At 47.6% G+C, this 11,072-nt stretch overlaps 1 long non-coding RNA gene across 1 annotated transcript; it reads left to right on the forward strand.

Annotated features, from left to right (window-relative positions):
• Positions 1–1,101: 1,101 nt before the first annotated feature.
• On the forward strand, positions 1,102–3,248 carry LOC119304184. Its single transcript, XR_005148129.1, has 3 exons — positions 1,102–1,318; positions 1,406–1,607; positions 3,077–3,248. It is a non-coding gene; the product is annotated as an uncharacterized LOC119304184 (long non-coding RNA).
• The last annotated feature ends 7,824 nt before the right edge of the window (positions 3,249–11,072 follow it).

The raw sequence follows: 11,072 nt of genomic DNA on the forward strand, positions 1-11,072 counted from the left end.
ATCAAAGGTGATCGGACAGACCGACCATGGGTTGAATTTTGGGGCGACAGGCTCTACGGCGTAGACGTCCCTTAATCTGCGCTTGCGCTCCCTCTTGGGGATGTGGGTGACATATATCATGTTCACGGTTTTCACCTCGGGGGGAAACTGCTTCTGTCCCCCATTGTTTGGCTGGCGCGACTCGTCATCATCCTCACTTGGAGGCCCTTTCCCCTTATGTTCGGTATTTGATTTACCGGCCTGCTTGAAAACCCAGCAATTTCTATTGGTGTGTTTGGCAGGCTTGTGAGGGGTGCCATGAATCTGGCAAGGTCTCTCTAGTATTTTGTCCAAGTTGGATGGACCGTCCCTTTTGCCTTTGAACGGCTTCTTCCATTGACCGGGTTTGGAACCACTGAATCCGGTGTTTACTGTCGTATCCTCTGTTTCGTCATTATTGTTCTGACGCTTGTTTTTGTTGCCTCGTGGTCTACCATTGCTGTAATATCCCAATTTCCTAAATTAGGCTGTTATTAGATCATACATATGCATATCATATTTTCCATGCATTATTTGTTTTTCTGCAATATAATTTTCATTACGCAACTAATGGCAATTTATTGGAGTGGAGATAACATGACTTCTCCCCTGTTTTTAAAAATGTTCATGATGTGCTGAATATTTTTTCCAGTTCATCTGATATGTTCTGGTAATTTTTACAATCTCCAAAGTATTTTATTTGTGTGTTTTATTGCTGTTGGTGTGGCCTATCGCATAAAAGTAATTTTCAAAATTGCATTATAGGTGGAACTAGCTGTTCCTGTAGTTTATATTAGGTGTATATATTTTACAGCGTGTCTATGTATTTTATTTAGATTTTTTTCTAGTGTTTTTATTTTAGTTAATTATAACTGCTATAGCTGTTGTTTAATTTTTTTTGAAAAAGCCAGCTTGCCAGCGGCCCAGCTAGCCAGCCAGCCAGCCACCGCAGCCCAGCAACCCCCGTCGCCGCAGCCCACTTCGCCCGAAGCGGTACGCAGCGCAGCGCCAGCCCCACAGCTCGTCGCTCGCTTCAACCACTGACAAGCGGGCCCGCGCCCACACCCCTGTTCACCCCCGAGCCGGAGGAGCACCGCGCCGTTCACGCACCCAAAGCAGAGCCCGAGTCGAGCTCGCGCCCTGGACCATCCCTTGCGCGGACGCAAGCCAAATCCTTAGGGAAACCTAGCGCAACCCTTTTCCCCATCTCCTGTTGCCTCACGCTTCGTCCGAGCTCGAACCAATCTCGCCAAAAAGCTTCGGGGTCTGCCGCCATCGCTGGTAGATTTCGTCTCCGTTAGTAAGTTGCTGTCGCCGTGGTTTGTTTCTTTAGATTCCCCACTCGAGGACTCACGCCCCTGACCTCCTTACTTGGCCGGAAACGCAGCCGAACGAGCCTGCCGAGCTTGACCGCCGCCGCTGGAGCATGCCGTGGTTCACCTCGTCGCCGTCGCCTACAGAGGGAGCTATGCCGCCGTTGAGCACCACCATCGTCACCGCCACCGCACATCGCACCCGCCCGTCACCTCTTCTTCGCCGGAGACCCACCGGAGGAGCGCCACCGCCGCCGCTGCTTCCCTCTACTTTTGGTGAGCACACACGCACTAAGATCCCTCAACCAATCACGCGATGACATGTGGCGATAGCTACAATACAACACAGTAAACCGCTAGGGGATTTCTGTTCTTTTTGTTTTTCACAGATTTTCATCCAAAATTCAACTAGCTATATCTTTTAGCCTATAACTCCAAATTAGGTGATTCTTTTTCCAATGCACTCACAAAAACCAGCACTTTATCACAGTACTAAAATTTCACATGTTTGCACTTTTCAAATTTGAATTAGTTTGAATTTGAATTAAATCGTCCGGAGGCCATAACTTTTAAACCGTTTGTCGGATTTGAGTGATTCTTTTTGCATTGTGATCGTCGTGCACTGTAGGTGTTTTGTACGTGCTGTTATGCTGCTGTTTTTGAATTTTAAAAATGTTTTCTTGGTGTTGGTTTTATTTTGGCTTTATTTGAGTTTCAGTGATTGATTTGTTGATTGTGTGAAACATGTAGATTGTCCAGAGTGCGACGCGAGCTATTGTCAGGAGTGTGACTTTTTGAACCAGAACCAAGACAAGTTACATGTTGATCATCCTTTACCTATTGTTTTCTATGCATGTAGTTATATCACACTATGAATATATGTTGTATAGGATTACTATATTATTTTGCTATATGATGTTGAGCTATCTTCCTGTCATTTCAAATCGTGGTAGTTGTAGTTTGCTATGCTTTGTAGATGGGGGTGGTTCATGTATTCATTGATCTTATGTGAGAGTTAAATATATAACAAATTGAGTAGTAATTAAGGATTTAACTCACCTCTGGGTGGAATTGGTATTGATGGATGGTTTCAAGAACATCATAGTTTAGACCCACTGAATGTACGTGGCCGGCCGCCCAGGCTCAAAAAGATCAGACAGACTTAGTGACTAGTAGCTTCCATGCGCAACCACTAGCTAAATGGGCTCTCGCTTAGTTGAGTAGGTTGTGGGATCCTTGCACAGGTAAGCTAGCAAATGTAGATATGAGTAGGTGTACCGGCTCTCGGTGGGTGGAGGTGACTACTTCTGAAAGACTCCGTCTCAATCTTTGGGTTGAGTCTAGCGGGTAGAGTGTACAAAACTCTGCAGAGTATTAAAACTAATCATGATTAGCCGTGTCCCCGGTTATGGACAAATTTGAGCGACTATGCCATTACAGTTGTTGGATGATCTTGACAGATGTGACACTTAATAATATTTGTGGGCAACTTAATAAAGGGTAGGTTGGAGTTGATTTTGCCAACTCAACCTTGTGTTTATAATTGTAGTAATAAAAGAACTAAATGAAAATTTGACTATTAGGTAGTTATGAGGACAAAATCAGCTTTCTCCGGAACAAACCCACAAGCCTTTCTTTTGTTGTACTATGCATATACATGTAGATCTACTTTATTATTACTCATGTGTAACTTGCCAATACATTCAAAGTATTGACCTACATGGCTGCAACGTCTCATTTTGTAGGATGTTTAGACGAAGAGTAAGGTACCGTTAGGGTCGCGAGTCTGCACTCAGCATCGTCAGTGGGCTATGATGGGACTCATCATTATTTTCTACTACTTTCCCGCTGATTGATTGAATAAAGCTAGCCAGGTGCTATGCAAATTGTTTTATTTTATATACTTTGAATCATATGTTGTAATAAATGATGCACTTGCTATTCTGGTATTCATCTATACTGTGTGTGCTAGCGACTTCGATCCAGGGACTAGCATGGTAAACACAGAGACTCAAATCCTTCGAGGTTTGGTCGTTACAATTGCCATCTCTGGCCTCAGAAGTGTCGGGGTCGCTGGAACTGTTGCTTCTACGAGCCAACCAGCTATCTTCACCCGCACAGAAGCGGGTCAGAAGTGCAGTAAGACCTGCCATGGTCTTTGGTTTTTCCTGCCCGAGGTGTCGGGCGAGCCATTCATCATGGACGTTGTGTTTGAATGTCGCTAACGCTTCGGCATCTGGACAGTCCATGATTTGGTTCTTTTCAATTAGGAACCGATTCCAAAGTTTGCATGCTGACTCTCTGAGTTGTTGGACTATGTGACTTAGGTCATCAGCATCCGGTGGCCGGACATAAGTGCCCTGAAAGTTGGCCCAAAAAGCGTCTTCTAAATCTTCCTATCTTCCAATGGAGTTATCTGGGAGGCTATTCAACCAGTGCTGTGCTGGTCCTTTCAGCTTTAGAGGGAGGTATTTAATGGTGTGGAGGTCATCTCCGCGAGCCATGTTTAATGTGGAGAAGAAAATCTTCAATCCATACGGCAGGATCTGCTGTTCCATCGTACTGCTCGATGTTCACGGGTTTAAACCCTTCCAGAAATTGGTGCTGCATTACTTCATCGGTAAAGCACATAGGGTGTGCGGCACCTCTATACCGGGCAACATCGCGACGGGGTTCGGACGACATCTGCATTCGGTGCTGACCCTGAACTTGATTATATTCATCATGCCAGGCTTGATGGCCGTCATCTCGTGCCGGGACACGTCCTCTTGATCTATAGATTGATCTAGTCTGGCCGGCTCTATTGTTTAGGTCCTGACATAAGTCGTACGTGTAGCCCGGAGCTGTTGTCTCTTTGCCTCTATGGCGAGGGGGCGCGGGCTGATGTTCCACATAATGAGTCGTTTTGTCCCGTACACGTGGTGGTCGGTCCGGTTGATCAGCATAATTGTATTTTGATGGTATTAGCTCAAAGGCTTCATTGTTGAATTGTGGCAGCAGCCTGCGTTTGAGGTAACTCTTTGTTGGTCACTCGAAGCCATATTCTTCGGCAGGTAGGACCTTGGTCCATCTGTCGTTGAGCGTATCCTGTTCGGCTTGACTACTATAGGATGCTGCTGACGTGACACTACGATCAGAGACCCTTCGACGAAATTGTGTGTGTTGCATTAATCGCAAACGGTAATGTAAAATAACTATCAAAAAAGGTGCAAAACGTTTGTGATGGCGGGTACATCAAACACGGTTCAGATTTTACTTGCGTGGGCGATGATGGGCATACGGTTGATCCAAACGAACTGTTTGCGATTAGATATAACAACAGAAATGGGCAGCCATATCAATGTGTGTGCAATATACAGCATACAGTTTGCTCCGATGAACTGTTTGCTATTAGGGAAAGCAACAGAAATGGTCAGCCAAATGAAGGTGTGAGTGATATACGACATACGGTTCACTCGAATGAACTTTTTACATTAGGGAAGAGAACATAAACGGTTCAACTTAACAAGATGTGTGTGATACGCGGCAAACAGGCCCGGAGGTTAATTTGAGAATAAGTACACATAGGTTAATTTGACATACATGACTTATAAGTTTCACAGAAATCATATCACTTTTTTGGAAAACATTTAATTGCGTTGAATGTATATAGTGCTCCACCCTATTAGTTGAATTAACCTCAAGGTCCATGTTTTGTAAACATGTCGTAAAGTAATGGGATAGACCATCATTCAAGCCAATCAACATGTGTTCAAAAACAAAGATTATCAAAAAGTAACGAGATAGACCTTCTTCAAGCCAATCAACATCTATTCAAAAAACAAAAAATGTCAAAAATTACAAAACAAAGACCTCGATATTAACTAGATGGATGGGTCACTTCAAAGGTTTATAATAAACCTTTGCAGTTACCCATCCATCTAGTTAATATTGAGTCCACTTCCCATCCGGTCACCCATCTCATGACTACTCCAGCCTCTGCACAGTTAACTTGGGAGTTCTGTTAGATGAGCTATCAGTAGGGAAACTGGTCCTTGCTGCTGTAGGATCCCTCTTTGCATCCTTTATTGCGCAACACAATGGAAATGGTTCAACTGAACAAGATGTGCGTGATATGCGGCAAACAGCTCTGTGATCAGAAATGTGTGCGAAGACCAATAATAACACAAACGATTGTTGCTAATAAGCCGTGTGATTTGCTCTGTCTACAGAAGAATAACATGTATATATATAACTGAAATAAACATCCAATTACATAAGTGACTATACAGATCATTCACACACACCTCAATAAACAATTGCATGCATTCTAAAGTAGGAGAAACGATCGTCTAGTCATCTACTTCTTGTGACGCTCCCGCCACTGCTCTGTGGCTCGATCCCTCATCTGGGGCATGAAGAAGACACTTCATCATGTCAACGATCCGCCTGTACATCTCGTAGCTTGTGTACGCATCCTTGGCCGCGTACTTGATGTGTTGTTCATCCAGTCTCTCATGCCAAACACTATGCCAGGCGTTCTTGTCCTTCTTGCTCTCATCCTTCATGTTCATGTAGTAGGGGTCGATGATGGCCGAGGCGAGGTCAACCAGGGAGTTCAATTTGTTGTTGTTGCTGCCCCAGACCTTGTAGTGGTCCTGGATGTTGATAAGATTCTGGCATTTCAAGCCCGAAACCTTGAGCGCGTTTAGATTGTTGGTGGTGTCCACCATAGTGAAATTGTAGTCGGAGCTGTTGATAAACCTGGAGAAGCACTCGCAAGGCCTTGTGGCCAGTTGGTAGTGGTAGATGAGAACGTCATGTCGCACGCACAACTGGGCAACGACAACCTTCTGATCGTGCCCGACACGACCGATGGTGTACTCGAGGTCGAAGCCGACCACTTGGCACGTGTCCTCAGCAAGGAACTGCTCCATAGTTTGGACGGAGCTCTCCACCGACACGGGTCGTTCGTGTACACCACCGAGAGGGCCTTCCCCCTCACGTGGGTGTCCACTATGTGATGCATGGTGAACTGCCCGCCGTTGTTGTCGTCGGCCGTTGGGAGCGCCATTGGAGCCACGGGGATCGCTATTGGAACCGCTGGATGTCCTCTCTGTATGTGTCTTCATGGGTGTGCTTATTGTGTCGTGTGACGCGAGAGATGAAGGTAAATGGCCGGAGAAATAAATGGGGCCGAGCGGCATGGATTCTCGACGCGTCCTCATGGCAGTTTTTCTAGTGGGTAACTACCTTGTCGCGCCGCGCCTGGCGCAACCGCATGCACACGAACGTGCAAGATCATGCGCCAGCCCCAAAAATTGGGAGCGTTGGTGGAGGGACGAGGGCAGAGCATCCGGAGGGACGCGAGAGCAGAGCGCATGCAGTGGGACGCGAGCAGAGCACGCCGCGGCCGCCTCAACCGCAAACAACCACACACATAGAGCAGTTGAACACGCGGGAAATGGTCGCCTACAAGCCGGCCGACACTTGCGTCGCTGCGTAGGAACTGGTCGACACAAGCCGGCCGACACTTGTGTGCTATTACCTCCGTCTTGGTCTATAGTCCCCTTTGTATTCCGTGCCATACTTTGGCCTCAAATTTAACCAACAAAATATTAATGCATGTTATAAAAATTATATAATTGGAAACTATGTTCAAATGCAAATCCAAGTATATAATCTTTGGCGACATGCATTCGTATTTTATTAGTTAAATCCTACTTATAAACCAGGACGGGGGCATAGTAGGTAAATAAGTCGCAAACATTTTTTATTAACCATATGTGTACATGGCCTTTCGTCCTCCTCTCGCACGTATTGTCACCCCGCTGCCGCAGACGGCTTACAGCGCAAGCTTGCGTAGCGCGCGGGGGCATTCTTTTGGCCAAATGGTGGCGCCAATGGATCGTCGGTGAGCCCGTTCCCGCGCAACCTCACAGGTTCCCGCGCAAGCTTCCTCCCCGACTCGGTGAAATCCCCCAAAATCCCAGTGCTTACCGGCCATCTATATAAACCCTCACGGCCGGCGAGTCCTGCGTCACATTTTCCCCTCCCTCCCTGTAGCTTATCTCGTTTGCTTCTCTTGGAATCGCCAATGGCACCGGCCCGTCGTCGTCGCTCAGCCACTCCACCATCATAAGAGGACAACTCTAGCTGGGAAGCTACACAGCAGCGGCGGCGCAGTCCCCAGCGTAGTGTAGTGCGCGTGGCGTCCCTTTTGGGTGTGCGTGGAACACCCACCACATGCTCCGCCGCCGCTGGCCGTTGGCAGCTGTTGCCGGCCGCCGTTGCCTCCACACCACCGTCGAAAGCTAGGGCCATCGCCCACTCTACCGCCGCGTCCTGAAGGTGGGAGGTGGCCATCATGGCCGCCACTCCATCATTGGCCGCCGTGGCCGCCAGCCCACCATCGACCGCCGGGGTCATCACCCGCTCCGCCACCGCCGCCCGAAGGCGGGAGGCAGAGGTGGATGCCCGCACGTGCGTCACAACCTTGCGCACTACACTGAGTTCCTACGGGAGGAGGAGGAGCGCCGCGTCGAGCACGCAAAGAGCCTTACCGCCACTGTGGCCGCGACACACGCCGCCTTAGAGGTGAGGAATAAGGATATCTATGAGGAGAACCACTGCTTTGAGAGGGGTCGTCTGGAGCGGCAGAGGGTGTTCGAGGTGAGCGTCGATGAAGGTGGAGCAGCGGCAGGCACCGTATTGCAGTTGTCCAGCTCGTCGGTAGGCTCCTCCTCCTCTGCCTCTTACTGAGCGCGTTCGGCAGAGGAGAGGCTACCGGAAGTAGTGCAAAGCCCCTTCGTAGTAGTAGTATTTAGGGGCTATTTTGTTCAGTTCATCTTACTATAGATGTGGTGGAATTGTACAACATACGTAAAATTAGCTAGTATATAAAGTAGAACTAGCTATTTCAGTATGTGGTTGGCAACTATTGGGGAAAAGTTTGGTCGGTTCACCTGTCGAGTTGAACTATTTGTATAGAGAACGACTGCTTAATCTATGAATGAAATCTATGCTTAATTACTGAGTTTTAGTTGCAAAAATTAGATACTGCTAGTGATTTTTAGCTGCATATTTTGACAAATGGCAGTGTTACAAGGCTGACAAATGGCAATGTTACTAGATCAAGAAATGTCAATCTTTCCAGTTTGACAAATGGCAACATACCCAATATGACAGATGCAAATCTTACCAAATTGTTTGTAAGCGGTTACACACGGGTCATCCAACACAACCGTTTGCTTTGAGATGCACAAATCCTGCTCTTACTTTGCATACGGGTGTTCTATCTAAAATGTTTGCGATCAGGAGCTGCACAAATCCTGGTCGGCACATTTCCCTTGGCTTCCTGGTGCTTTGCATACTGTTGTTCTAACTAAAACGTTTGCGATGAGTGTTTAATATTTAAAAACCATTGATGTTTTTTTCAAAAGAAAATCGTTTGATAAGTCTGTACATTAAGAGAGAAAAATGCAAGTTCGCTCAAACCATATATTTCATTCAGTCACACTGTGAATTTATATTCATATGATCGAGATACAGTATTAAACCCAAGAAAAAACCATTTCTAGCGGTGGCGGAGGCGGCGTGCCACGCTGTCCTTATCGTTGTCTTCCTCCGGGACGCCGTTGTTGAAGTCTTCAAGGCAGAACAATATGTTCTTCACTTGTAAATCAAACATCATGTCGTCGCGCGATCGACGGGCGAGGCGTGGGAGGATGGCAGCTGGCAATGCTGCGAGGTAGCGGTCGACGGTGGCATCCCATGCCGCTGAGGGGGGCGCGCGAGCGGGCACGGGCCTGGCCGTTGCAGCCAAACGCACGGGGACCGGCGCCGTAGTGAGTGGAGGGGCGCGCATGAGCACGACCACTTGCGCTCACGATGGCATGTACATGAGCTCGCGCGGGTACGCGGAGACCTCGCTGACGCCCGCGGCTTCCAGCTCTGCTATAGTGCTTGGTGACCAGCCCGTCAATGCAACGGGGATGGTCGCTGGCACGGGCGCGGGGATTGGAGTTGGGATGGAAGCGGGGGCAGCAACCGCCGCGGCGAGCTCGTTCTGGGCCATGTCAATGAGGCCCCAGTCCTCCTTATTTTCTATCTCCTCCGGCACGGAGTCGACTTCACTAAACTTGAAGACTAGTGGCAGATGATCCTTCTGCGCCATGGTGTTGGTGGAGGTCTGCAGGAGGGAGGGGAATGAGAGGCGAACAGTAAGGCCGCCCATATTAAGTAGCAGCTCAGGTGCAATTAATGGAGAGGAAGGCGGGTGGCCATGGAAGTCAAAGGGTTCGCTTCCCAGTGAGCCTGTGCAACTTCCAGCTCGCATGCTTCCCGTTGAGCCAGCACATTGGAGGACAGCTTGCACACCTCTCGGTTAGCCTGCGCACCGGACTGCGCTCGCATGCCTACCATTCAGTCAAGAAACTGTCCGCACGACACCTCTATAGCCATTAAAACCAAGACACATGGCATCACGTGAATGGTTAACATAACGCACATGATTTGAATTATACAAACATTTGCAATGTTAGAGTGGCAACTATTTGTTTCAAAATGCCTTTGTTGGCTGTTATTCGAGTGCTTCTTCTCTCAAAATGGACACGAAAAATACCACTGGATGTCGGGTGCATTCCATGATAGCATGCCAAGTTTCATGAATTTCAAACGAGTTTTGGATTTGCTAGAATTTAAAAACAAAGTATCTCAATGTTTTGCCGGCAATCAACAGTGCGGTGACGCCCCGATTTGACCGTACACTAATCATACACGTAAATGTGTATGATCAAGACCAGGGACTCACATGAAGATATCATAACACAACTCTAGACACAAATAAAATAATACAAGCTTTATATTACAAGCCAGGGGCCTCGAGGGCTCGAATACAAGCTCGATACATAGGAACCAGCAGAAGCAACAACATCTGAGTACATACATAAGTTAAACAAGACTGCCTTAAGAAGGTTAGCACAAAAGCAACACGATCGAAGAGGCAATGCCTCCTGCCTGGGACCTCCTAACTACTCCTGGCCGTTGGCGGTCTTCACATAGTTATATCCGTCGGCAGTGGCATCTGGCTCCAGGGATCCACCATCTGGTTGCATCAACCGGAAAGAAGAAAGAAGGGGGGAAAAGGGGTAGCAAAGCAACCGTGAGTACTCATCCAAAGTACTTGCAAGAATTAGTTCTATACTGAGTATGCATTGGTATCAAAAGGAAGGGTTGTATATGTGGACTGAACTACAGAATGCCAGAATAGAGGGGAAGGCCTAGCCTATCAAACACTAGCATCTTCAAGAAGCTCTAAGGGTCTTGCAGCACGTAGAAGATTAAAGAATATAATTTTAATATTTAACAAACATGTTGTAGTAACAACCACCAGAGATCCTTCCCCGACTCCCTGCGAGAAAGCAATCCCGGAGCCACATATCTCAAGTATCCATTTCTATTTGTAAAAAATCGGGATATAAGTCTAAACGTTCGTTACCATGGACATGGCTATTAATAGATAATCTTCCCTGCAGGGGTGCACCACGTTTTCCGACACGCTTGATCACTTTGGCCGGACACACTTTTTTGGGTCAAAGCCCGGCCTCGGAAGATCAACACGTCGTAGCCCTACCTAGGCTCAGTAGAGAGGTCCCCGCCGGTCTACATCCTAAGCACTCCGGGGTCTGGGCCCATCGCCCCTTGCACTCCGGGTCGTTGTGTGCAAGGGGATACTAGCATCACCTCTGCCTAGATGGCGCG

This window comes from Triticum dicoccoides, chromosome 1B (genome assembly GCF_002162155.2).
Source record: "Triticum dicoccoides isolate Atlit2015 ecotype Zavitan chromosome 1B, WEW_v2.0, whole genome shotgun sequence".
Taxonomy (NCBI): Eukaryota; Viridiplantae; Streptophyta; class Magnoliopsida; order Poales; family Poaceae; genus Triticum; species Triticum dicoccoides.